Below are 25710 nucleotides of genomic sequence, written 5' to 3'. Positions count from 1 at the left end.
CTGAGGCATTTGCCAGAAGCAACCAACTCACCTTCCAGGTGCTTGGAGGAAAGTATCGAGCTGTCAATCTGATAGCTGGTAACAAAATACACAGGTTTTGGGGGAAGAAAAAAAAAAAAAAAGCTTGCATTGATCCATGTTCACTTGATTTGCAATCCGAGTATATGACTTTTGCAGAGCATAAATCTACTCTGTATTTGAGACCCAGTCTGTGTTTGTATTTTAAGCTAGTCTTCCAAGCAAAACATGTGAAAAGAGAACATTTAAACAGGAAGGGTTCGATATTTTTTTTTCCCTCATAAATTTCTGGTAGGTCTTGTTGCTGCTAATTACTGGAGATCTCAGCACAAGAGCTTTTCTTTCTAGCAAACCAGCCTCTCATGTTTCCTGTCCTTGAGTTAATCAGTGATAATCTCCTGCTCTGTTTGTTTATTTAACTTTTAAAAAGCTAATTGACTGTTTGTGACATGAGTCGGCCTGAGACTACGAAAGCAAAGTTTCTTTGCGTGTACCCGCGGAGCAGACGGCGGGTGGGCTCCGGGAATGCCCGCAGCTCGCCGCCGCGTCCTCCAGATGTTCCTTTCCCGATGGCCGCCGACCACCGACGCTCACGGAGGGTGGGTTCAGCCCAGCCTGCCGGCTCTGTCCCGCCGTGCCCGCCCCGTGCCTTCCAGGGAGGCTGTTTTCCCGGGGAGGCGGCCGGTCGGCGGGGCTGGCCGGCAGCCCGGCCCGCGCAGGTAGGGCAGGGGCAGCTGCCAGGGCCGATGACTCGCAGCCTTGCCCAACCGGGGCAGAACCCCAGCTGGCGAGGGTGGGCCGGGATCACGTAAGGCAGGGCCGCGCGCGGGAGCCACCGCGAGCCCGACCCTCTGATTCTTCTGGAGGGGCTGGAGGAGCAGATTAGAAAGGAAAAACGCGGAGGAGCTTTCTTGCAACTTCACTCGTGTCTCTCTATTAATTGATGTCTGTGGTGGGAGTGGTGGGCTTGTGTCCCCTCTTGCTCCGCTGACCCCACGTCCCCTCCCTGGCACCGACGTGCTCTTTGGAAAGGCCAGGCACCTATGTCTTGCTGTGAACGCGTAGCGCGGGACAGGAGCTGCACCCACAGCTCCTGACTCCCCCGCGCCCTGCTGTCGGACGTCGCAAGATGCAAACCAGCACGTAAGGCTGTCAGGGCTTCTCCGCAGTCGGTACTGTTTAACTTACGTAGTACCCATGTCTTCAGCCCCAGCACCAGGAGGTCTCTCCTCGGCGTGTGCTCCCCCGTGGCCGCTGCCTCTGCAGGCGGCATCTCTGGTGGGGCAGCCTGGCGTGCGCGGGGCCGGGGCTCCTACGAGCCGCTCGCTTGGGGTCTTACTAATGGCCTGTTGGACCCCCCGAGCGAGGTTAGGGACGGCTTTTCTTAAAGGCTGTATTTAACTGATTGCAAGTGAGGCTTTTTTGACCACGTGGTTTTTGCCTTGACCATGCAAAAATAACTAAGCCGCACTGAATTTTTCTTTCTTTCTTTCCTCCATTTAAAATGGGTCCGTAGATCACATCAGACTTTGGCACCATTATAGTTTTCTGTGGCGTCACATGGCTACAGGCTCAAAGGATATGGCCAGTGCAGAAATCCTCCTGCCTAAGGGGAGCTTCTGAAAGGCTGGGTCTGCTGCAAGGTAGCTTAGTCATGCTCATGCATGCGTATTATTGCTATGAAAGAGATTGTTTTGTTTGTTTTTTTTTTAACTATGTGCTCCTGGGATTGTATTTCAGCATCAGAGGAACAGGCTGTAATGCTAAGACTCTTCAGAAGGTCCCACTTGAGTTCCCGGTATGACAAAACTACCATTTAACCTCAAGCCGTCAAGCATGAGGCACACTCTGTTTCTAAAGTGATTTCAGACATTATGCACAGTTCTATAAAAATGCAAAAGGGGGCTGCTGTATTACCTCCCCTAGTTCAGGAGGTCTGGAGGAATCAGTTCATCGTTTATTACCAAAAAAGCACTTCCTTAAAGCTGTGGCTGCCGCATCTTCCTTTGCAGCAGGCTCTTTATTTTTGTGCTTGTAACATTGCAGTTTATTTCTGTGGCAACAGCTATAATGTGATAATTCACATCCATAATCACAGGTCAGCCTGTGATGATCATTTTGAAAAAATGATCTGGGTCCAGCTGAAATAGCAAACTATTAAAAAAATATTAAAAATCAAGTTAATTTCTTGGGTATTAAATCATGAGATATTGAGCTGAGCATACGATTTTTCTCCTGTCACTGCAGAAAAGTTGCCTGCCGTACCGAGGGGTAAGCCTGCGTGAGCACGCTGGAGAGCTGAGACTGCGGATGAGGGAACACACAGGCACTCTCATTTGTATTTTACTTACGCTTCGCCAATGTTGTTCTGTTTTCCCTTCCTTGAGGACTCCAATTACTCATGTACTGTTTTCCTTCATTCCACTAAGTGATGCACAAATTGTTTCCACATTCCAGGTTAGTTTCTGACGTCGCTCTCTTCTGTTTACGTGTGGGTAATGAAGATGCTGCCCTGCTCTTCAGGAAATGAGTAGGCTGCCTGACTCCAGCCTGAGCCGAAGGACAGAAGCCACATCTAGATCTGTGGAATCACTATGGCTTATCACTAGCCCTGAATTGGGATTGGCCCCAGCATCACCAGTTTTTCAGTGGTTTTGAACATATTCTATCTTTCACATGTGTCCAAAATCTCGACGCTGTCCTTCACTGAGAAGTTTAGGACGTAACGTGGGCTCCGCTGGGACGAACAATGTGTGCCATCACTGAGGAACTAAGGGGAAAATGCCGTTCCCTTGGTTCAAATTCCAAGCCAGCCACAGGGTGTCTTTCCTAGTTCTGTCTGCTGTGGGTTTTGCTTGCTTTAAATTTTTTTAGAACATAATAAGCTTTTTATTTTCTTGTGCATACACACACGTTCTCGTGTTTAATTAAATAAATGAGAATCCTGCTTGTATGATGAGATTCGCCTACAGAGGGTGTATAGGACCCACGCTTGTCTGGTGTTCAACACCATGCCTTGATTCGAATGATCCTCTGTTTTGATGAGTTGATTAAATCTATTTTAGCTGAATACTTAGCAGAAGTAAGGCTACTGGTAATATAAAATGAGCTAAGAAAAATCCTGTACGTATGTTTTCCTGAAAATCTTATATTTCCTCCATAAATAGAAGAAAGCCAGCACTGAGAGAACACAGCAGGCTATCAGAGAGGTCAGTTTGGCCGGTGTAGAAATTGTTCTTCAGATGCTATGATTTTCCATGAATTATTGACTGCATAACCACGCTGAGAAGTCAAGACTCCTTTGAGAAAGGTAAGAGCCAATGAGCCATTTGATGCCACATGTGATCATGAGCACTTCATCCTAGCTTGAAGCACTTGGGCAAGCGAGTATCACTTTTCTTTGTCATGTCTGATGTGTGTTGAAAGTCAGAATTATGAAACAAACCTCCTTGCCTGCTGCTTTGTCTCATTACATTTCCATAGGCCAAATTCCAGAACAAGAAGCCTGACATCCAATAATGCAAGCATGGGCTCGCCTTGGCTCTGTGTTCCCTTGCCAAAGGGTGGTGAGAGGTCTCTTCCCGGCCCCTGGACACTCCTAGTAGATGACCTTCAGCTCAGCTGGCCTGGGTCTGCCTGCTCTTTGTGTGCGCTCTTCCTGCCGTGGTGCTCACCTACACTGGTACGTGGATTTGGCAAGTAAAGTTAGTGGCTGTAGGTATACATTCTGCAATCCACTAATTAATGCATGGTCTTAATTAGAATACAGTTATGAAGAATTGGCTCTGATGTTGTTTTTTGCAAAGTTGGATAGGCCCAATTTGATTTTTTGCTTTCTTTTAAATTTCCTGCTTTCCCCGTTGTGTGATATTGCAGTCTTTTAACAGCTATTGGAGTCTCCATGTGACATGCGCTCCTTGTTGCTGTGTGTGTTGATTTTTTTGCTTCGCATTCAGAGTATTATCAATATTGATTCTCAAGATGGTTCTTGTGCCATTTCTAGAGAGACATGCAAATTGAGCCACTTTCCATTTAATATTAACCGAAACTCCCTGGAACGTTATCATCTGCATGGCAACCAGCAGCCCATCTGCGACTAACATCAATATTACAAAGTGCAAGAGCCTGCTTTTTACATGATAAATACGCATTGTGAACATCCTTACCAGATCTGAACACGGGCTTGGTGGGGAAAGCCATCCTCTCCCTAACACTAACAGCAGGTCCCATTATATTTCAGCTGTGAATAATGGACAGCAGTGATTCACTCTGCAGCTAGTCTCATAAAAGTCCACTCCTTATTCTCCGAGATGAATAGGAGCGATGTTTTTATAGACAAGTGTTGTTGGTGGTAAGTCCTTTCTAGGTCAGCTTAAACCAACACGTGTAACCCCTCCTGGCTGACTCCCAGCTTCATCCAAACCGGCAGATCCACTAGTCAGTTCAAACACAGGCGCTGGAGCGGTGCTTCGGAGGGGACACGCTGCACAAGCCGCGTCGTCAGAGCTGGGAATTGGGTACGAAACTCCACCTAAGCCAAATATCGAATGAGGGCTGAGCTCTGCTCTTTAAGGGAGAAAGAGGAGTGCCAAGGGCTTGCCAGGCAGGAAGAAGCCTGTTCTTCTGAGCGGTAGCCACAGAGAGGGTCTTCACATCTTCTCATGGTCTTCTGCCTAGGGGTGACTTTGGTGCGGGCTCCCTGTTTGAGGTTGTGCTTTCCCTCAAGTTAACGGTGCTCTTCTGCTTATGAGAAATTTGCACAGTATTAATTTTGCTGTGTCTTAATTATTCCTTTTCTGGTTTTCTACATATATGGCTGCTTTTATGCTTTAATGCAATATTTTCCATTAAGCGGCCCTATGCAGTACAACAAAAATAAACACTGTTAGAACAACATGCGTAAGATTAAACTATTAAACTCACTCAAAGTATACAGCTCATAAATTAAAAGTGCTTATGCTCATACTTTAGTATTGATTGCTGAGTTTATAAAAATAGAAGAACTTGCCCTTAGGAAACAAAAATCATGGTTCCTTAAGCTTTTCTTTGTCAGGAAGCCAAAAAGACAACATTACATGGAAATGTCGCCATTTGTTCATGTCAAATGTAGTTTATTCAATTAGATATTTTATAACTCTACTGAGTTATACGAAGGAGGTTAATATTTTTTATTGTTTTGCTTCATGCTATGCCTCTAATACACACAAAGATAACTTAGCCTAGTAAAATATACAGTGTAATTTGGTAATGTGTTTATTGGATTCCAGTAAAAGACTGAGAAATTACTCAAGATTTTCTTCTTCAACCGAAATTATCTTTTTTTTTTTTTTTTTTTTTCCCCTCCATAATCTTGCAAGCTTTTTGTTTTCTGGAAATGCTTTAAAGAAGAAATTGCTAGAAACAGAGTTGCTTTTTTTTTTTTTTTTCTGAAGAGTCAGGAAAGAAAGACTTTCTGGAGAAGAAGGTCTTTAGTTACTCATACTTCCAAAATTTGTCTATGGTTCTGAAACATATCTGACGTCTTGTAGAATGATAAATGCATGAAGAGCCTAAATCTACAGTAACTTGCCTTCTGAAATTGTCCTATGGAGGATTCAGATCAGATGTGATTTTATGGGTGTGGTTTTACGGTAGTTTACCAAAAAATATTCCTTTTTCTTTTGGGGTTAGTTTTCTACCAGATTAGGGTCTGGAGCTCCACTCAGCTCCAGGGGTCAGATAAATGCCACCAGCGATGCAAGGCAGAGATGGGGACGCACAGCCAGTGCAAGGGAAGGGAGAGGACCAGAGTGACACTGACTATAGGTTCACTTAACCAGTGATGGAACTGCAGCCTAAGCAGCTGGATGAAGCCACGGGCATGCTCATGAGTTTTACTGAACTGGGACAATGGCACCGTGCCCCGTGCAATGGCCTTGCTACAGATGTAAAGGAAAAGTAGAGGCAAGGCCATTTAGATGATTTTGGGCTGAGAACCGTAGATGCGGTCCATGGTTCCTTCCTACAAGTTCCTGTAAGCACTTTTGCTATGTGCATCTACAGGAGGTGACGTTTCTCGCAAGTATCAACACCCTCCCTGGAAAAATTGCAGAAGTTCACAAAAGGTGAAAGTTGAGAACTGCCACCCCCTTCCTCTTGTGTAATTTGATTAGCTCATCCTCTCAGGCAGCAGCAGTTGCTGTCCCCACGGTGTTGGGTTGAAGGCTTTTTCTGAAGTCTACTGTTGTATTAGGAACTGCTATCATGTTTGAACTCGCTTGAGGACATGAAACCAACTACAGTTTGGCAAGCCGCGTAGACTGGAGCTAATTTTTGTTGTCTGTTAATTTACCTGCCTGTGGTTTTTTGTGCTGCCCAGGATTTAATCACAGCTTGCCGATGAGATGCTAAACACGTTTGTCTGAAACTGTGCCAGCTGCTGACCGATGGGCAGCCGCAGTGTGTCATCCCGTCTGGTTACTCCTCCCCATGGTCAGGCACAGCTGCTATGCTGCAACATGGACAGACCCCAAGCCTAAGGCTTTCCTTGACTGCTGCGTCCCTGAGGACAGGGAGGAAGCACTGGAAGGGGTGTCACAGTGGGTGCAGCTCTGGGCTCCCACAGCTGGTCAGGAGCTAGTGGGGCTGACGTGCAGAAACCCCTCCACCCAGCCCCTGGGCTACACAAAGAGAGCAGAGGTGCTGGAGATGATGGTGTGCCACAGCGCACAGTTTGTGGAGTGGCCTTTGGGAGAGACACTGCAACCTGTGATGACTAAGAGTGGCCTGGAAGCTAAATCCAGTGTAGCTAAGGGTGTAGGTTCATGAAATGCTTAAGCCAATTTAAATGCAAGCTGCTTCCAACAGAGATGGCCTCTCCACATCCTGCATCCCACATGCACATTCCTGCCCTCTCCCTTCTGTCGCCTCTGGGTATCCTCGAGCCGCAGGCTGACTTGGATCACGTTGTTCATCCAGTACAAAGCAGCTGACGTTCTGCGCGTTGTAGGTTTGCTTTGTGTCAGGCCATAACTATGCGTGTGACAATCTGACCTAGGAGGCCCCATCGGGTAGGGCAGGGGGAGAAGTACTACTCTGTTTGGGAGCCTGTAGTTAGACTGGATTGAGTAAAAGGAAACTGGACTACAGGGAAACCAACTTGAATAATGGTCAAGGCTGAACTGGTTTCAGCAGCTCAGCAGACTGAAAACCAGAAAACCATTGGAACCTTCTCACAGCCACCTCATGTAGGAACCATAGAAATCCCGGAGCCTTGCACTCATCTCCGGTGAGCAGGGCTGCAGACAGAGGAGCCTTCTTTTGGAAATGTCCCTTGGAAGAAATCGGCCAGCCAAAGGTGATTTCATGGGGCTTGCTGATGCATTTATAGAGGTTAACAATCTGGAGGCCAGGAAGGAGCTCTGGTTTCTAGATAAATGCCCTCTCTCCCATTCGCTTTACTACTGGTCACAGCTGCTGGTTGCTCCTGTTTCGGGCCAGGGATGTAGCAGGGTTTGAACAGGGCTGGTGGCTGCACGGTGCTCGCCCAGCGCTGCAGGGGAACACAACCACGGCGTTCTCTCCACTGACATCCAAAATAAACACCTTTTCATGTTGCGCTTCTTATGCTTGGATTTTAAACACAGCTTTTCCATTGCAGATATAAACACTTCCCAGGATTATCACCTCCGGTTTCTGCAGATGGACGTTTGTTTCGGGAAACAAGTGGAAGAGCCACGTACTGCCAGGGTAAGTTCCCAGCTTCCGGTGATCTGTCGCATGGGAGCTTCCTTCCTGAGCATGAGATTGCATCTCTGCATTAAGAAGCCTGTGGTGATTTCTTCTTCCAGTCTTGTCAGATGAGTGTCATTGCAGAGCACTAATAAAAGATGTTATAGGACTGCTGAGAGGAGCAGTGGCTCAGGGAGGTTTTGGGAGGTGCGGGTGGGTGCCGAAAGTGAGGGATAAGGAGGGAAGTGGAAGGGATACCATTCCTGGAGTGTGAAGAATATTTGGCAGCTGTGGGAAGGATGGAGAAGACTTCTAGGTTTTAGCTGTAATAAAAAACCAAACAAACCAAAAAAAAAAATCTCAGGGAGATCAGTACATAAAAGTGAGGATAAAGGCAGGAAAAAATATGGGAGATCTCCTTCCAGCTTCTGCTTCTCTGTCCTGCTCCTTCTGTTCTCTCCATGCTTGGTGTTGGCCTATTTCTGCTCTACACCCTCGCCTGCAGTATTGCTGTGAATCCCACCCGTCCCCCTCCTCGCATGGCTCACCGAGTGGGCGCTGCCAGGGTGTGTTGTGACGTGCGAGTAAAGGCTTGGCCTGGGGGGTGCTCACCTCAGGCAGGTGGACCCGGAGCCCCTTGCATTGCCAGGAGCAGCGTCCTGCCAACCAGCCCAGCACCAGGCACCCAAACCAAGGTGCATGCAGGATTCGTGTGCAGCAGAAGCGGGGCTTCCCCGTGCCAGGATGTTGTGGGTGAAAGTCAGATGATGAAAAGGGATTTTGGGGTTCATCCGCTGTCCAGACAACGTGACTTCCCATTTAAGCTTGTGGGCTCTACAGCAGCTTCTCTGTCACAGCTCAGGGATGCACAGCCCGGTCAGCCTGCCCCTGCCCACGGCAGCACAGCTCCATCCCAGCGAGAAACTACTGCGCTCGGCTGCAAATGAGGCAGTTTCCAGCCCCGCAGAGGGACAGCGAGCACAGAGCACGAGCCCTGGCAGACCTGAAGAGAGGGCTGCACAGGTACCGAGCAGCTCTGGACTCCAGACCCTGCAAACTTTACAGTCAAAGCCATTAGCACATCAAGTAATTAGGTAAAAATAAATTATTTTAGGTGTCCTGCTTTACACAGTATCACATTGCATGGACCATCACTGAAGTCTTTAATGAGTTCCTTCTACAGTGAATTCTGTTATTTTTTATTATTATTTTTAATTCAGCACAGTTCCAGAAATGTCATCCTATTTCCCACTGTCATACAAAGTGCCTGAGGCCATGATTGAAAAATCTTATTAAAAGACTCATATTCTGTTTCTAATCTGATGCGGTTCTGTCTTTAGAGCGTCCGCTAGTTTCTTTTTGCCTGCATGTCTTTTGTATTTTGATCTAACCTCTTCCTTCCCTCCCCCTGTTGCAGTACCTCTGTCTGCAGTGCTGGTTTCTACTTCACAAGCAGTTAATGCGAAAAAACTACGTTGCCCCATATCTGGGCAGGTCAGCTTCAAGCACTCCTGAATCACAGCTTCAGCTGATGTTTATGGTGGCTAACAATGAAAAGATTTTTTACACTGAGGATAATGGTGTATTTTGCACCGTAAGATAAACCTTAGATGTAAAATCATTATTTATTTAATAGGAACATCAAAGAATACCACTGGAGAAGGGAACTTCAAAGTTTCCCAGAATAATCAGATTTCTGGTATTATGTGGGGTATTTTTTCCTCCTGACTCTATAATAATGAGAAATAAAAGTGTAGTTACCAGAAATCATTGAAAGCATTACTAGACTGAGCTTAAAAAAAAAAAAAAAAGTATTTCCTTAGAAGCTAGAAGTCCAGTAAGCAACAGGACCGCAGGGCTAACGAGCGAAAGAGAAGTCTGACTTGGAGCAGACTGCGGCACTTCCGAAACCCACTCCCGACCTCAACAAAGATTTTATTTTGGGGAGAAGTAGCATTGGGAAAGCTCATTACTCAATTTCCTACAGGACTTGCCTTAATTAAATGCGTATTTAAATAAGCAGGAGCTCAGTAGTGAAAGTATCCTATAGCATCATTGTGCATTGTGCTCCAGCGGTACAGAAGCACCACTGAGGGCGGCCCCGTCCCCAAGCACTGCGTATTCTAGGTAGAGAGTGCCACAGAAAAGACATCCTTTGTGGCCCTCCCGTTACAGATTTGTCTGAACGACTTTCTAAAGCCTCTGATGACTGACTGCGAAACAAGGCCCCAGTTGATTAAGGAACCAAGTGGCTTGGCAGAAGAATGGGTTCCTTCAGTTTAAATTCAGGCTAGTTTCCGTTTTCTTAGTCCCTTCCATGGCTCGCATAGAAATCCCTCACGATTTTTTAACCCTTTGCTCTGCTTGGCTGAGCCCTGGGAAGATGCGGGCTGTGTGGATCACCGTGAGCTTTCTTTGTCAGCAGCACCTCGCCGCCAGACCGACCCCGCAGCCCCAGTGCGGCAGGAGGAGGCTCGCCAGACAGGGCTTGTGGGAGAGGTGGGTCCGCTCTCCTGATGGGCAGGAAGGAGGAACCGAGGGGGAAGAGGAGGCATCTGGCAGGTGAGGCACGTATCTTCCAGGGAGGAGATTAAGTTCCAGGTGACGCAGTCCGAAGCTGGGAGGGAAGTGCGGTGGTCTCTGTCAGGCCCAAGCCCACGTGCAGCTTGCTGGCCCCATCTGATCTGCCCGTGTCTGATGAAATCATAGAATCATAGACTATTCTGAGTTGGAAGGGACCCATAAGGATCATCAAGTCCAACTCCTGGCTCCACACAGGACCAGCCGAATCAGAGCATATGACTGAGAGCGTTATCCAGACGCTTCTTGAACTCAGTCAAGCTCGGTGCTGTGACCACTTCCCTGGGGAGCCTGTTCCAGTGCCCGACCACCCCCTCAGTGAAGAACATTTTCCTGATATCCAACCTAAACCTCCTCTGTTGCAGCTCATTCTGTTCTCACGGGCTCTATCACTGGTCACCAGAGGGAGGAGATCAGCACCTGCCCCTTCGCTCCCCCTCATGAGGAAGCTGTAGGCCGTGATGAGGTCTCCCCTCAGTCTCCTCTTCTCTAGGCTGAACAAACCAAGGGACTTCAGCCTCTCTTCATACGTCCTCCCCTCTAGACCCTTCACCATCTTTGTTGCCCTCCTTTGGACGCTCTCCAATAGTTTTATGTCCTTTTTGTACTGTGGCACCCAAAACTGCACGCAGTGCTCGAGGTGAGGCCGCACCAGCGCAGTGTAGAGTGGGACAATCACTTCCCTAGACCGGCTAGCAATGCCATGCTTGATGCAGCCCAGGATACAGTTGGCCTTCCTGGCAGCCTGGGCACACTGTTGACTCATGTTCAACTTGCTGTTGACCAAGACCCCCAAGTCCCCTTCAGCATGGCTGGTCTCCAGCGTCTCATCGCCCAGTCTGTATGTATAGCTGGGGTTGCACCTTCCCAGGTGCAGAATCCGGCACTTGCCCTTGTTAAACCTCATGCGGGTGGTGATTGCCCAGTTCTCCAATCTATCCAGATCTCTCTGCAAGGCCTCTCCACCCTCAATGGAATCAACAGCTCCTCCCAATTTGGTGTCATCCGCAAACTTGCTCACAACACCTTCTAGTCCTACATCCAAGTCATTTATGAAAACATTAAAAAGAACTGGCCCTAAAATGGAGCCCTGGGGAACCCCACGAGTGACTGGCTGCCAGCTGGGGTGGAGAGTCCCCTGTGGTGTGTGACATTTGGCAAGCAGGCATTTGAGTTTGACATTAATGTACTCAGCTATTGCTCCAGCCCAGGCACGGCTGTGGCCGCAGAACTGCCCTGTTTTGACAACAGCTGTGAAAGGTTTCTTCATCCCGAAAGAACAGGGTTAACTTCCTATTCCCACAATAGGCACATTGTTTGCATGCGTGTGCGTTGGGAAGGAAGAACGGTTTCTAAGTGGGTAGGGCAACCATCAAGGTCTCTTTGGACCTGGCTTCTTGTTGCACAGCTCTCAAGGGTCTGCTCCGTGGCCTCCAGCAAATCACTTCACCTCCTCATGGCTCAGATTAGCTATTGTGAAACAGAAATAAAGGTGCTGACCCTTGGTAAGGTTCATACAGTGACTTCCATTAGCAGAGGGTATGGGAAGTTATACCAGTATTGTTGTTACGGCACACATAAGGAGAACAATAGACAGAATTGGAACAAAATCAGATGAAGTGGAGGGGGAAAAGGATGGAGCTTAGGCTGGAAAATAATATTTTATAGCAGTGACAGCAGGCAGGAAAAATAGTTAGGTGAGAGCCTGGACACCACCCTGCCAGGGAAGGCCAGTGCCATCACCAAGCTGACAGGGACTGTGTGCAGTGCAGGAATGCTTCAGGGTGGGCTGGGAAGGGATCACCGAGTTTCGACATTTGGAGATATTGCACTGGCTTGGGCTGGTCAGGAGAGCCGTGCCTTATCTGACATGGCAGGAGACAATTTATTCTTCCGTAGCTCATCCAGAATTGTTCCCTCTGACACCATTAACCAACGCGTCCCTTCCTGCGGGTAGGGGATGTGCGGTGATGTGCTTTCTTGGCTCAGGCAAGATGTACTTTTGTCCATTTTCCTCACAAGAGCAAAAATGGCAAGTTAGTTGAAACAAAACCTTTCACTTAGCTGTTTAGAAAGGAGGGGGAAGCACTCAAAGCGCATGGCGGCTGTTGCAGTTGCTCCCTTCACCCCTTAGTTTAAAGGCTGGACTATTTACCCAGGAGATGAGGGATGTGGCCCCAACTCTCTCCTCCACCTGGCAGAGGTCTCCTGGCAGCACCACCACCACCACCGCGGTGCTGCCCGAGTCCTCCCGCACTGCTCCCCTAAGCCTGAGCCGAAGCGGTGAGTACCCAGGGACACTGCCCGTGGGGAACGTCCAGCCGCAGGGGCGGTACGTCACGCCGTCCCAAAGACGAGTTCAGGATTTCACCCCGGTGGAGCCGTGCCGCAGGGACAGACTGAGGAAGGCTCACCCAAAAGTGCCAAAGGGGTCAACCGAGCCCGAAAGAGGGCAGGGAATGGAGGCGATGATTTCAGCTGAGCAGCACTAGGAGCTAGGGCAATGCTCTGAGGAGGGCCTGATGAGATTACTCCTCATGGGACCAAGAATTTTAAGGCATGCAAAGTAGTTACAGCATTTATGAGTGTGATACCTGGGAGAGAAGGCAAGGGATGGCTCACAGATTTTTCGTAACATATGCTGAATTAAGAAAGAAGGTTGCCTAAACTACAAAAAAAAGATGATACTCAGTGAGCTGTATATGATTGATCTAAAAATAATTCTGAAGTTCAGAAATAGTTCTGAACTTGCAGATTTTGACAAGTTGCATAAGCTATTTTCAGAAGGCAAAAGAATATAATGGTATAACTGAAATGGAAAAATATAGGGGTCCTGACGTCTCAAATGTTCTCTATATACTTGCAGATTGCACGAAAAGTGTAGTGGACAAAAAGAGAATATACCTCTTGGCCTAGTAATAAATAAAATAAACTTTTGTTCCTGTATAAAGTCTGATTCCAGAACTATATGCAATATTTTAATAGTACTTTAAAGTAGTATCAAATGCAAAGGTATATTTTCCTTTTTTCCTAAATACCACATTTTTTAATAAGTCTGTGGTTCAAGTGGTCCAAAGGATATGACTGAAAGCTTTTCAGCGATAATCATCCATAGGTGTGTTCCACCCCAGGACAGCGATGGGTCTGCTGCAGAGAGTCCTTCCTGCATGGAAAGGGGCTCCTTCTTAGGGGATGTGCAAAACAGCAGGAATGCAAAGCTTCAAAGAATATCGATCTATGTATAGGTGGCAAAGATACTGTCAGTTTAATTTTAAAATCAATACAGGCACTTGTAGCGATTCCTAATTGCACAAAGCAAGACTCTTACATCCTTTGGCACTTGGGCTGGTGAAGTCAGGACAGGGAACTTCAGTGGGAGATTAGTACAGCTCTAACCATGCCAAAGGACAGGGGAGAAGGGCCAGAGTTTCGCAGGGTAGTTCTCCACAGAAGGATTTTTACTGGGTCAGGAGGAGTAAAAAGGAGGCTTATGCTCAATACAGTACAGTATTTTAGGGAGAATAATACCAATAATGATAGCACATAGAGCAGTCATTGTAAGGACAAATTTTTGTGGACCAACTCTAAGGAACAGGGGCTGGACCAAAAAAGCCCTGCAATAACATGGATGATAAATATAGTACCTTCTTGAACCTAGAAAGCAAAATAGAAAGGCTGGAAAGAGTGGTATTCTGTATGAGATTTGTGGTATTTTTGTGGAGAACTGACTAACAAGCACATGATGTGCAGCTTGGAAGAGTGGGGGAAAACACTGGGACAGAAACCTGAGCTTTCAGAGAAATTAATCTCACTGACATTAAAACAACCTCAGTTCACACGTTTGTAGGAGAAAGACTCAAGTGCCAGATTTCTAATGAAAAGTTAGCCATGATCAAGCCATGAATAGCAAAGCAGCATGGCAAAAGTTTTTAAAAAATGGCAACATATTGAGGAAAATCTATATGGAATATGTTGGCTCCAACTGCAATATTGAGACAGCTGTTGAATTGCAGCCCGAAAAAGCGTAAAATATTGAGAACTGGTAACACAAGCTCCAATTCTGAAAGACTTGTGTGACAAGCAGAAGAGAAACTCGTTAGGCAGCTGAAAATGTCACAGAACTAATTGCTTCATTTTGCTAGCTACCTTCTGTTACATGCACATCAAAAACCACTCAGTAAGACAAGGAATGTTCGACTTTTGAAGAGCAGTAGTAGACTGTGGCATCTGAGCACCTCCACGCTCCAAGCTTCTGCTGCCTGGCACCGCAGTAAAGAAATGCCACTATTCCCCTTTTACAGACAGACAGGTAGAGTAAAACCAAGTGATTTTCTAAAGGTTGCACTGAGAGTTTGTTGGCAGGTCAGGGACTGAACCCAAGTTCCCAAAGAACTAGCTAAATCTTTAGCCATTGGAATTTTTTTTTTTTTTTTTTTTTGCTGAAGTGTGAAACGGGTCATTGTTAATAATCCAGAATTGTTATTCTTTTCTCCTTTGACAGATTTAAGGGCTTTCATGTGCCACCTCCTTGTTCTCTCATGTGTTTATATGGAGCATGCACTGCATATTTGGTTGAAAGCCAAGTGTGCCTCAGTTCCTCATCTGCTCTTTTTATGTTGCAGCTTATCTCCTATCCCACCTCTGCATTGTCTAAGTGTATCTCTAATCTCAAGCAGCGTTTAGCAAACCGAGATACCAATGTCACAAGGGGTGACTGCGACAGTAGCGCTCCGAATGGTCTCCGCTAGTGCATCTATGGAAAACTTGAGCAGCCCTAGGAACAGATCACTAGGTGTTTGAGATTATTTTCAAGAACCTTTGCTAAGTATTCACCAGGAATAGGGAGACAGCTGTTAACACTCCAGAAATACCAAGTGAAGGTTTGAATGCCAATCCAGAAAAGGAGTTGAAAATATAGTAGATGATTTATCAAGGGCATATTGGAGAAGTGTGAATAGAGATGGTGCTGTCATGATGTATCTTACAGTGCCCGATATTGGAATGACTGCTTAGAGACTTCCAGTTAAGACACGGCAAAATTTATGATAATTGCCAGCGTTGAGGGAGTCTGTGTTAAATGAGTACTAAAAGGCAAAATGTGAAGAGCCTAAGGACAAAGGCATTTGTTGAGGACAATGGAATTTGGGTGGGTGGGGTTTTTTGGGGGGATTTTTTTTTTTTTTAATGTTTTGACAGAGATTATTATAAAGAGGTAAGAGGAAAATGGCATTTTATCACTATGGCAGTTCTCCCCCTCCCTAGCTCCAGAAATCAAGGGATGGAGAGAGGACGGAGGTCTGGGGAAGGAGCGCCGAGTGCTGCATTGCAGTGCGGGTGGTGGGGACTGAAGGATGAGCATCTGCTGCTTTCGTTTCCCCCACTTCATCACTGCTGGTTTCAGAGGCAGCTGGGAAGTAGCCAGTCATACAAAGGAAGTAACTTAATCCAAATAATAGGCATTGGTAATAAAATATAACAGGGGGTTGTACAAAAGTAGAAATGTTTTAACCCAAGGTGTGATCACACCTGAGGTGTGAACTGCTGAATGCAGAGTGTTTAGGGAAGATGGATGCAAAATCGAAGGAGCTGCTGGCACTGCTTGAGTGATACGTGAGCTTGGTTTTGTCTACGTTACTTGGAACTGGTTTTTAGCTTCTGCTGCTCTATGATCTGCACTGTTTTGACAGTAACTTAATAAAAGTAGGAGCCAACTGCTCTGAGGGATCTGCGTGTCTAGCCTGGGTGTTCAGTCCAAGTCCAGCCTGGTGTCTAGCTGGCCACGTGCGTGCACAGATGCCACTTTTGTGCACACAGTGGCTATGCTAGTGCCAAGAGATGTGGCATGCACAATTTGTGCAGGCACATATGCAAACAGATAACTCGAAAATCTAGTCTTGAAAGTATTATGGTTATTGCCAGGGATGTAATTCACCTCTGTTTAGTAATAGCATTTCAGAATGAGTCAATCCTAATGATTACAAAAAGAGACCTGCAATAGTTTGTCCTCACCTGTTCTGCTCATTTTGAATACAGTGTATGGATACTAAGCTCCGATTCTGTGCCTTTGATCCTCGGGTAACTATTTATTTCTATGCAAACTGGACTCTAAATGCTGCTGAACTGGAATTCAGTCATCCTGCGTTGCTCTGCTGGTGTGAACAAAGCACTTCTGGAAGGTGAGGGAGCTCCGAGGTGTTTGGTGGCTGCCTGACGCTGGCTCTACCTGTGTGTGAAAGGCTGGGGTCAGACTCGGAGTATTTCACTGAAACACTCAGGCTTAGTAAAAATGTCTTTGTTTCGCCTCTGAAAGGAAATCATATCCAGTAGGCAGTTCTCTGCTCTTGATGACAGTGAACACTCAGTACAAACGATGTAATATTAGATTGCTCAACACCTGACATGAAAAAAAGCCTATAAAAATTTGGTATATGAAGATTTATTGAGATAAACTGTGGCAAGCTACCAGGAATTCATCTGTGAGAGAAATAACCACCCTAAGAAAGCAGAGCCCAGAGCACCTCTGAGGACTGGGCTGGCCAGAAGTGAGACTGAGAAACGGCTTCTCTGGAAGCAAAGGGAATTTGAAGTGCTCTTGGAAGAAATGGATGGATATGAGAGGCTGGTGCTTTCAGCTGTCTCAAAGCTACTTTGAGCTTAATTCCTGGCCTTTCTCTTACAAGTTACTAAACCCAATGGTTTGATATGTGCCATTTATTCAACACAAATGATTGTTCAGCCTGAACAAATACCAATAACAGAGGGTAGGCATAAAGGCACTGGGTGAGATCGCTACCTTTGGACTAGAGTATGAACCAAGTGGGAAATTCCCAAGAAAAGTTGAAGTTGCTTTATGCAGCTCATTGCTGTCTGGATTACCTTCCTGGACCTTCTTCATAACAGGTGAATTGCCAAAAATTGCTTCCCCTGATACCATAGGGCACAGGAACCAATAACTTAACACCCATGCTAATGCGGATGCCTCCTGTTGCTTCACTTGCCTTTTGCCCCTTCCCTCCCAGGGCTTAATTAGAAGAATCCTCCATGGGCGGACTTAACTGCAGTCATTTGTAAGCTGGGTGGGCATTTTACATGGTCCTCCACGGCTTCTGAACCGCACAGTACACCAAATGAATTATGGATATTGGCTGCTTCATGGCGTTGTGACTAGAGGGAGGCACATCCACATTTTGCCACAGAAGTACAGCTCTTGGTGTCAACTGTCCAAGAACTCGTGAAGTCAGAAACCCTAATCCATGTATTTATGATCTTTGAGTTCACTAACTCTGGAGATAAGCTGAAACGAGCCAGCATTTCTGCGGTGATACTTTCTCCTTAAGCACTGACAGCTTTCCTGAGTGCTGAGTCATCTCAAGGGAGGGCACTGGGGCTACAGCATCAATCATTTCTGAAGTGCTGTCAAGCCTGATGGGGCAGAGCAAGCCCGAGCTGGGGATGCTGCTGCCAGCGTGCGAGCTTTCTGACTTAAAAGCTTATTCACTGGGCCCAAATGGAGCAACTGGAAAACAAAGCAGCAAAACCCTAGGTGACAAAAGTGGATGCAGGCAAGCTAGGACTAGAACAAAACAAAACTTGCAAATAAAATACAGATAACCTCAGACCGGCTTATGAAAAAACAAAACAAAACAAAACAAAACACTCGTGCAGCCAGGGGAAGTTTATGCAGTGATGGGCACAGAGCAGGCTTGAACATTGATTTATGTCCCCTCTTGTGCCACTGAAAAATGGTGGGAAGGCAGAGCTGTCTGCCCAGCACAAAATAAAAAAAGAAAAAGTCATGTTTGTTTTCCCTTTAGAAGGAGGTGATGGGAGACAACCTTGGGTTCATCGTGTCCTGGCTTGGTTAAGGAGTAGCTTTGATCTCTGGTCTGGTGGGCTGTGTGTGTTTGAGGTGAAAAGGTGCTGACCCAAGGAAGACCCTGAGAGAGAGACTTTGGTACAGAGCTGAGGTTTTCTTAGGCTAGCCCACGAGCCCACCAGCTTACATGTGGTTTCAAAATGCAGACAGTGGACACAGCTTAGAGGGAAACACATCCCCAAGCACTGTTATGATAGCTGTGGAAATGGAGTCACTGTCTGCAAAGCCACAGCAAGGCAGGTCGCTGCCGCAACATCCTCTGTTCGGGAAGGGGCACGCACGGTGCTCAGGCACCGGCCAGAGGTCCAGACCTGGGAGGGAAATGTGCTCCACCGGAGCTGTTCAGACACACAAGATGACTTCAGTGTACTTTACTCCTTCTAGAGGGAGCCATCGGCTGGTGTAACTGTCTAGCCTCCTAACTTCTGGCATGGTGAAAGGTTCCCAGCTTGGGACAGTCTGAACAACTTCTTTAGCTTTCCTGGCGATGCTAGGATTCAGGGACGGATCCATCTGCTGAAGCCTCAGAAAGAGATGGAGCTCGTGCTGGTGCAGCAGGGACGGGGACTGGCAGAGGCAGGCCTGCACATGGCAGGGGCTGGCCTTGGCCATCCGGCCAGCGCTTGGCCCGGCACTGCCACCAAAAGGGACAGAAATAAATGGAGTGGATGGGAAGTTGTGGTGGAGGCTAACCACAGGGCAAGAGCATGGGCTACATCTGTCCGCAACACCCACATCCCATGGGAATGGCCCTGCTGATGCCTGGGAAGCGGTTCGGTGTCCTGTCTGTCCCCCTTCCCTGTGTTTCTCCTTGTTGCATTGCTCCCTGTGAGAACTGACCTGAGCAGATGTAGCGTATTTGAGCTTTGGTCAGGGCGTATTTAAGTTTGGCTACAGTAGTATCTCAAACATTCTTCTCAAAAAGGTTTTGACCATATTTTCACCCTTTCCTTAATCTACAAACTTGTGTTTTTACTTACTAGCAGCAGTGCTGCGTGAAAGTGCCCTGCAGACCGGAGGGCAGAGGCACTGCGTGGGGAAGTACGCACCACGCTCGCCAGCGGCAAGGCTTCCGTGCCTTCCCTTGCTCTCGCCGTTACTCACGTGCAGCCCAAGCTTTCAGCCAAAAAAAAAAAAAAAAAAAAAAAAAATCTCACTTAGGACACTGGCTGCAGTTGCGTAAGAATGAATTGGGGGCAGACACGGTTTTGCTCCTTGGCAGCCGATGCCTTCTTGCCTGCTCCCCCCAGAGCAACGTGCCGACCAGGCGTGGGATTCTGGGCTCATTTAACCCCAGGCCAGCTAGTGCCTGTCCCCTTGTCACAGACCACTTGGTCTTCTAGAGCTTCCTGGGACACCTCTGAGTGAATAAGGACAGAGCTGTTTCTGCCCAAAAGGCTACCTAGCTGTGTGTACTAAAAGGCAGTTCCATGCCTTTAGTGATTAAAGGTGTTTGTCCTGTTATCAGTAGTTGTAAAAATTGTTTCCTGAACCTTACTGGCTTTCTCCTTTTTTCTTTTTTTTTTTTTTTAAACAAACAGAGCACCTGCCTCCTATAGTGCTACTGGGTTTTGCCTTTTAATCAAAACCACAACTTTTTAATGTCATACATGCTTTTATATATATTCATCATGCCCTGAAAATATATGAAGCATTTCCTATAGACTTATCGTGGGTAGCTGACCTTTTAGTCTTAATGCACACTAACAACAAAATCTAAAAGAATTAGATTTGTTTGTCCTCGTCTTTTTTTTTTTTTTTTTGTTACATACTGTCAGCCAGTCCTCCAAAGCAGACTGCTCTTGTACCTCAGAAAATTGAGACATTAATTCACAAATTAGCCTGGCATTATTAAAACCAAACCCCACCCCTTTCCAAAGGAATGCGTTTGAGCTGGGAACCATTCCATCTACTTCTGCCTTCAGAAACTGAAACCTCAAACACATCAGAAACTATGACTTAAGAAACTGTTAGCCTGCTCTCCAGCTCTGAGAAGGGGACAGGGGAAAGGACCTTTCCCATCATCTCTCAAATTATCGTGATATGCCTTAATTCTTAACGCTTTGAACCAGTTAATCCTGTCTTTATTGTTGTTGCAGCACAAACTGACTCAAGGGGATGTCTGGACTAAACTGTAGGCAAGAGAAGTTAAACCACAACTCTCCCACCAAGCGGAGGGGACATCCCAGTCCTGGAAGAAGCTGGTGCTGGAATGCAGAAGGGGGTGGGCAAACCCAAGACACTGAGGCATCAAACGCACCGAACGGAGGTGGTGAGTAGAGAAATAAATAGGGAAAATAGAAAAGGGATCAAATGTGTTTCTGGAGAATGTTTATCAAAACGATGATAGGTGTGAGATATATATATCTCTCTCTGAGGGTTTAATGGCTAAGCGCTAGAGACCTAGAAATGTTGTGAAAAGCATGACAGAAGCAACAGAAGCTGAAGATCATTAGCGTGATCAGAGTTTAAGTGAGGGCAGGAAAATAAAGAGACCAGGAGGAAAGTATGAAATATTTTGCTAAGAAGTAACAGAGTTTTCAAAGCAAGACCTGAAGCATGTTAATTAGTTGAAAGGCAAGAAACCTTTACTTTTAGCCAAAGACTGCCTGGTCTGCCATCTTCTACGTCATTTTGGCAAAATGAGCAAAGTGAATATTACTCCAGCTTGCCAATTCAGAAGTTAGCCTTTGTTTTGAGAAAAGGCAAGCTAACTTGAGGTGGTGAGGTTTAGCTATGGTGTCAGGTCCAGCTGACGTGAGGCGAGGGAAGTACGTTCCAGCAGAAGACGGGAAGGCTCGCTCTTTGGGGCTAGCTGTTGTGCTTTACAAAGGAGAAGCCAGGTTAGGGCAGAGAGGCAGGAGCAAGGTACGTTGGCATTGTACCTTGGCTGCCTGCTGCTGGGTTTCCTTCCTGCCTCAATGGCAAGCGATTACTGGCTGCAGCTGCTAATTATTTCAGACAGTGGTTTGAACCTTTGAGGAATCAAAGCCGTAGCATTTGTCCTCTGGACTCTTAACTTTGTACTTTAGGTGTTTACTACTGGCTGAGCAGGCCGATAGCATGCTCTCTTGGACAGGCTTAGCAGCAGCCTGTTTCATTCAAGCCGACTGAAATCAAAACCCCGAACCTTGTCCATCTCTACAGACTTCTGAAAGAGAATAGTCACCTAAAGTGATTTAATAGTCTTGGGCTGAATATAGAATTTCTTTTTAGACCTTATCCTCAGAGGATACAAATTACTTGTTAGCCCCCAAAGTCATTTAAATAGGGGGGGAACAACAACAAAAGCCCAAGACAAAAATCTAGAGTCTTAATCTGTAAATCTCTGGGGAGAATATTAGCTTTTTATTGTTTCCCTATGAGTAAAATGCAGGAAATAGTCCAAACTGCCCCACCTTTATAACTTCCCATTATTTATCACAAGAAATATCCTTTCTAGGCTCTTTGGTTTATTCCTGTAAATAAATTATGCAAATATATATCCCAGAATTCAGTGTATGGAAAAGCACAGATCAAAACTCTGTTCAACCAAGTGCAAGGTGCCTCCATGTGCTGTAATTCAGACTGTGAGCTGACCCCTCTCGGAGAAGGCAATGCACTCTATTCTATTGTGAGCTGAGAGTATGAAAACACCCAGGTAGTCTCAGAAAAATGGCTAATCAGAAAGCATTCTCTGGGGCTGGCAGAAAAGCAGATTTTACAAGTGCTTGTTTTATAAATATTTATTTTTAAAATTGATTTTTTTTAATTTTCAGATAAAAGAAGCCCTAAATCATCAAATAGAAACTTCAAGTTTGAAAATCTTGTGTTAATTTTTTTTTTTTTTTAGTATTCCCTATATACTCTTTTCTTCTTTTTCGGTTTGAAAGAACCAAAGAAACTAAAATCTAAAAAAAAAAAAAAACCTGGCTTGGGCAGAATGCAGAGCCAAGGCCAGGTTTCCAGAAGAATGTGTCAGTAAGAAAGAAACCTATAGCTAATAACCAACATGCCTTGAGTTGTTATCATTAAGATATCTTGAATAAACTCTGTATTGTGTATTTCCTGAAAAGCATGACCAAAAACTCATTGAGACCATAGATCTCCTAGTAACTTATGGCTAAAAGCCCAACTAATGCTTTATACCTCTTTTTGATTTGTATCCAAAAGGATTTGTTTGGTTGGTTTTATTCATTCCTTACAAAACAACAAAAAACAGTGAACTTAATGGGGTTTGGAATACAGAATTCATTTTTCATTTGTTAGAGAGCACTTCCTCCAGACTGTACAGAAATTGTTTCCCAGCATAGAAAAATCTGTACTGATGTGGCTCAGATTTAAAATTTAGTAATGTAATTCCTCTACTGGGGACATTCTGAATTTCTTTAGGGCAGTGAGTCATTCTGGTGGTGGCACCAAACTGAACGTATTTATGTTGAATGGCAAAACAACAACAAAAACTTTCCCAAATTTGAAAATATCACTGAAAAAGAATAAAAGCACAATTGTCTTCAGCCATTATGGCTGCCCTAATTTGAATCACATGGGAAAATGCTTTGTTAATGGCTTTCTTCTTTTACTCTTCATTGGCAACAAACCAAACCAAACCCCTTTCTTTGTTCTTTTTTCCTTTATGCATTACTTTTCCATCTGGTTTTAGAAGCTGGTCCTGTGGGTTAGCAATTATGTTGAAATACTAGAGATCTGGGGTCATTTCCACAGACTTCCTGAATAACCATGGACTGACCACTTTACCTCCACTACTCTTCTGTAAAATGGGAGTAATTCCACTCCTCCTGAAGCTGTTGCTAGAAAATCTATGTATTGCTGCAAGGTGCCCAACCATATCACTGGAATGTTCAAGGTATATATATTTCGTGTTTTTCCTTACAAGTGTGTACTGTGTAGAGTTTAAGCTAATAAGTCCCGACGATGATTCATGATGATACGATGATTCATAAGAGGAACAAATTTGAATAGATTTAAATATGTACATGTAAAAGAAATATGTGCGGCCTCCCAGCACTCTTTGAAACATAAATGTGAGAATTCCTTTAGGTATAACGCTGGAAGCCTTCACGTCAGCCCATATTGGCAGGTGCCAGGCAGAAGAAGCCAGCCAGAAGGACTGATGGATTGGCTTTCTGCTGGCAGACCCCAAAGGGTGCAGCCCCACATTACTCCAAACCGCAGGGTGGGTGGTGGGATGCGCTCCACTAATGCTGCTTTCTGCTTTTAAGCCCAAGTAGACAGCTTATTCCTGTGTGTTCTGGACCTGTGCTCTTTTTTCTTTTCTGTCTGCTTTTCTACACTAGCTTCTCTGAGTTTAATTTTAATTTTAATTTTATTCTCCATTTTATTCCCCTCCTTAGAGTATTATTTACAACTGAATAGCAAAATGTTATAGGCTGAGCAGACAGGACACTACATATAGCAAGAGCAGGGCAGATCCCCACTCTAATCATCTCCTTCTGCTTTTATGTAGACAGTAAATGATGGGCCACAGAGGGAATTGCCATTTGTCTCTAGGAAATGCATGTCAAAGGGGTTTAAGCGCTGCATCCTGCCTACACCAAGGGAAGGTGATTTAGGCTTGACACTCAGTACTGTGCTCTCCTAGCGCTGAGGAGTTGCAGATGAGATCTTTCGTCCTTGTCCTTCGGCTGAGTGCCAAGAGCCCATGTTTTAGAATAGGGTATTTACAATAGCAAATGGTAGCATTCCCAGCTTGGAGTAACCGGGAAATTTCAGACAAAACCAAAAAGTGGCATTCATTCACATCGTCCCTCTCTGCTGACTCCGTTGCCGACATACGCCTCTCTCAGCCTTGGGAACCGGGCCATGCCTTGGCCGGTGGCTCAGCTCTGCCACACCAGGGCCGGGGCCAGGCTCGAGGCTGCCATTTGCTTTGTTTGTGCTTCGGGCTCGTTCCTCTGACTTGCCTCCCCTGAGCCAGCTGACTTGCTTTTTTCCCTCTGCCAAGTCTGCTTTGCTGCCTTCTTTCAGGTCTGGAGCTGTTCTGTTGCCTGCCTGCTCTTTTTACAGCTGTCCAAGTGAGCAGAAATAGTTGAAGCAGCAATACAACTTTGCCAGCTCTGGTCACTTGGGTCCTACAACTTAAACACAGCGTGCAAAAGCTTAAGCAGCAGCTTCGCTGATGGGGCTTAGCCCCAAATCCACACAAATCCAAGGTAATCTGGAAGCAGCTCACTGCCTTCCCTTAATATTAGTGTCAGACGGCTTGAGCTGAGATGAGGGCTGAAGGAGCTGAGAGCTGTGTGCATGCCTTGTCAGAGAAAGTTTGTGATCTAAAGGTTTTATAATCTGCATATTGAAAACTGTCAGAAAGTTTAGTGCAGTGCTTCTGCTTTTACCTGCGCAGAGCTACAGGGCACAGGTTAAGGCCCAGCTCCAAGAAGCGACCGAGGTACTGCAATGCAAAGGGGCAGAGGAGATGCTGAGGACAAGGCTGTCAGTTAAATTTTCTGCCCAGCCTAAGGGTTGTTCACGCATTTTATCCACTGGCTGATTAATGTAAAATACAAAAGCATTCTGCCTTGCAAGCAGGGAGTGGAACTGCAGTCTCTACCCTCCCAAAGGATGACTTAATTATGAAGCTACGGTGCCATGCTCTTCCCTTTCTTCTGCCTGATCAAATACATTTTTAATTCTTTAATGCAAAGTAGGAAGGCACCAGCACAAGAGTTGAAGAGCTCTCCCTTGCTCCAGAAAAGCCTCAGACAGAGACCTCTCCTGGGAACACCAGCAATTCTCCTGCCTTTTGTGGATTTAAAATCGCACTCCGCACGTTCTGAGTGACCGCCTAACTCCTGAGGTACGGGATGAATGGAGCGTTGCCCCCTTCCTGGCCGCGAGCTGGAGCACAGCACCAGGCACTGCAGCACGTTGTACCCAGGCGGTCTCAGCAGTGGCCAGAGTGGGGTCACCCAGCGAGCCACGCACCAGCCTGATTGTACAGGACCTGCGGGCGAAAGCGCAGGTTTAGTCACCCAAGGGATATGAGCTCTTCATGGTTCACTGCTGGATATCAACATACTTCAGGAAGCCACTGTTCAGTAAGAATTATCTTACACCCAACTGACTATGCAAAACGCAGATGATTCTAACGGTCTTCCAAAAATAAAATAAAAGCTGGACATGCTGTTTATTCCAGCTGTCTATTCCTTACAGGCAAAGCATTTCAGAGTCGCTCCTCCCGAGGTGCTAAGACACACCTGCTGTGGTGTTTCCATTGCCGGCTTGCTCCGACCCAAGTCACCAATATTTTACAGTGAAATCACTTCAGATGAACACCGTGAAAGCCAATAAACAAACAAGAGAATTGTTGATGGGAAATGTTTCCCTATTCCTGTGACCAATAAAAGCAGCCAGCAATCTGCTGTGTTTGCAGGGTGAAACAGAGTACAAACTTTTTAATCTTCAATCCAGAGCTCACCTAAAAGATTTAGGGCCAAATATTCCTCTTATTTAGACCAGGATAAATTTAGGAAAATTTCATCCGAGTTAATGTACCGCCAGGTGGT

The 25710-nt window shown here is 45.9% G+C and overlaps 1 long non-coding RNA gene across 12 annotated transcripts in view; it reads left to right on the top strand.

Moving 5' to 3' along the window:
- Positions 1-25498, top strand: part of LOC129210136 (uncharacterized) — a 38841-nt gene extending 13343 nt beyond the window's left edge. Inside the window, exons 1-9 of one of the 12 annotated variants that reach the window (XR_008578324.1) lie at positions 296-617; positions 1759-1816; positions 2266-3328; positions 3502-3700; positions 7658-7746; positions 10154-10290; positions 20284-20456; positions 21943-23030; positions 24853-25498. This is a non-coding gene — a long non-coding RNA (uncharacterized LOC129210136). Of the gene's footprint in view, positions 1-291; positions 3329-3501; positions 3701-7657; positions 7747-8585; positions 8821-10150; positions 10291-20283; positions 20457-21942; positions 23031-24852 lie in introns of those variants that run through there. The other 11 variants (XR_008578321.1, XR_008578318.1, XR_008578320.1 and 8 more) reach the window with 11 other exon arrangements.
- The last annotated feature ends 212 nt before the right edge of the window (positions 25499-25710 follow it).

The sequence above is a fragment of the Grus americana genome, chromosome 9 (genome assembly GCF_028858705.1).
Source record: "Grus americana isolate bGruAme1 chromosome 9, bGruAme1.mat, whole genome shotgun sequence".
Classification (NCBI taxonomy): Eukaryota; Metazoa; Chordata; class Aves; order Gruiformes; family Gruidae; genus Grus; species Grus americana.
This window is presented reverse-complemented; position numbering and strand designations above follow the sequence as displayed.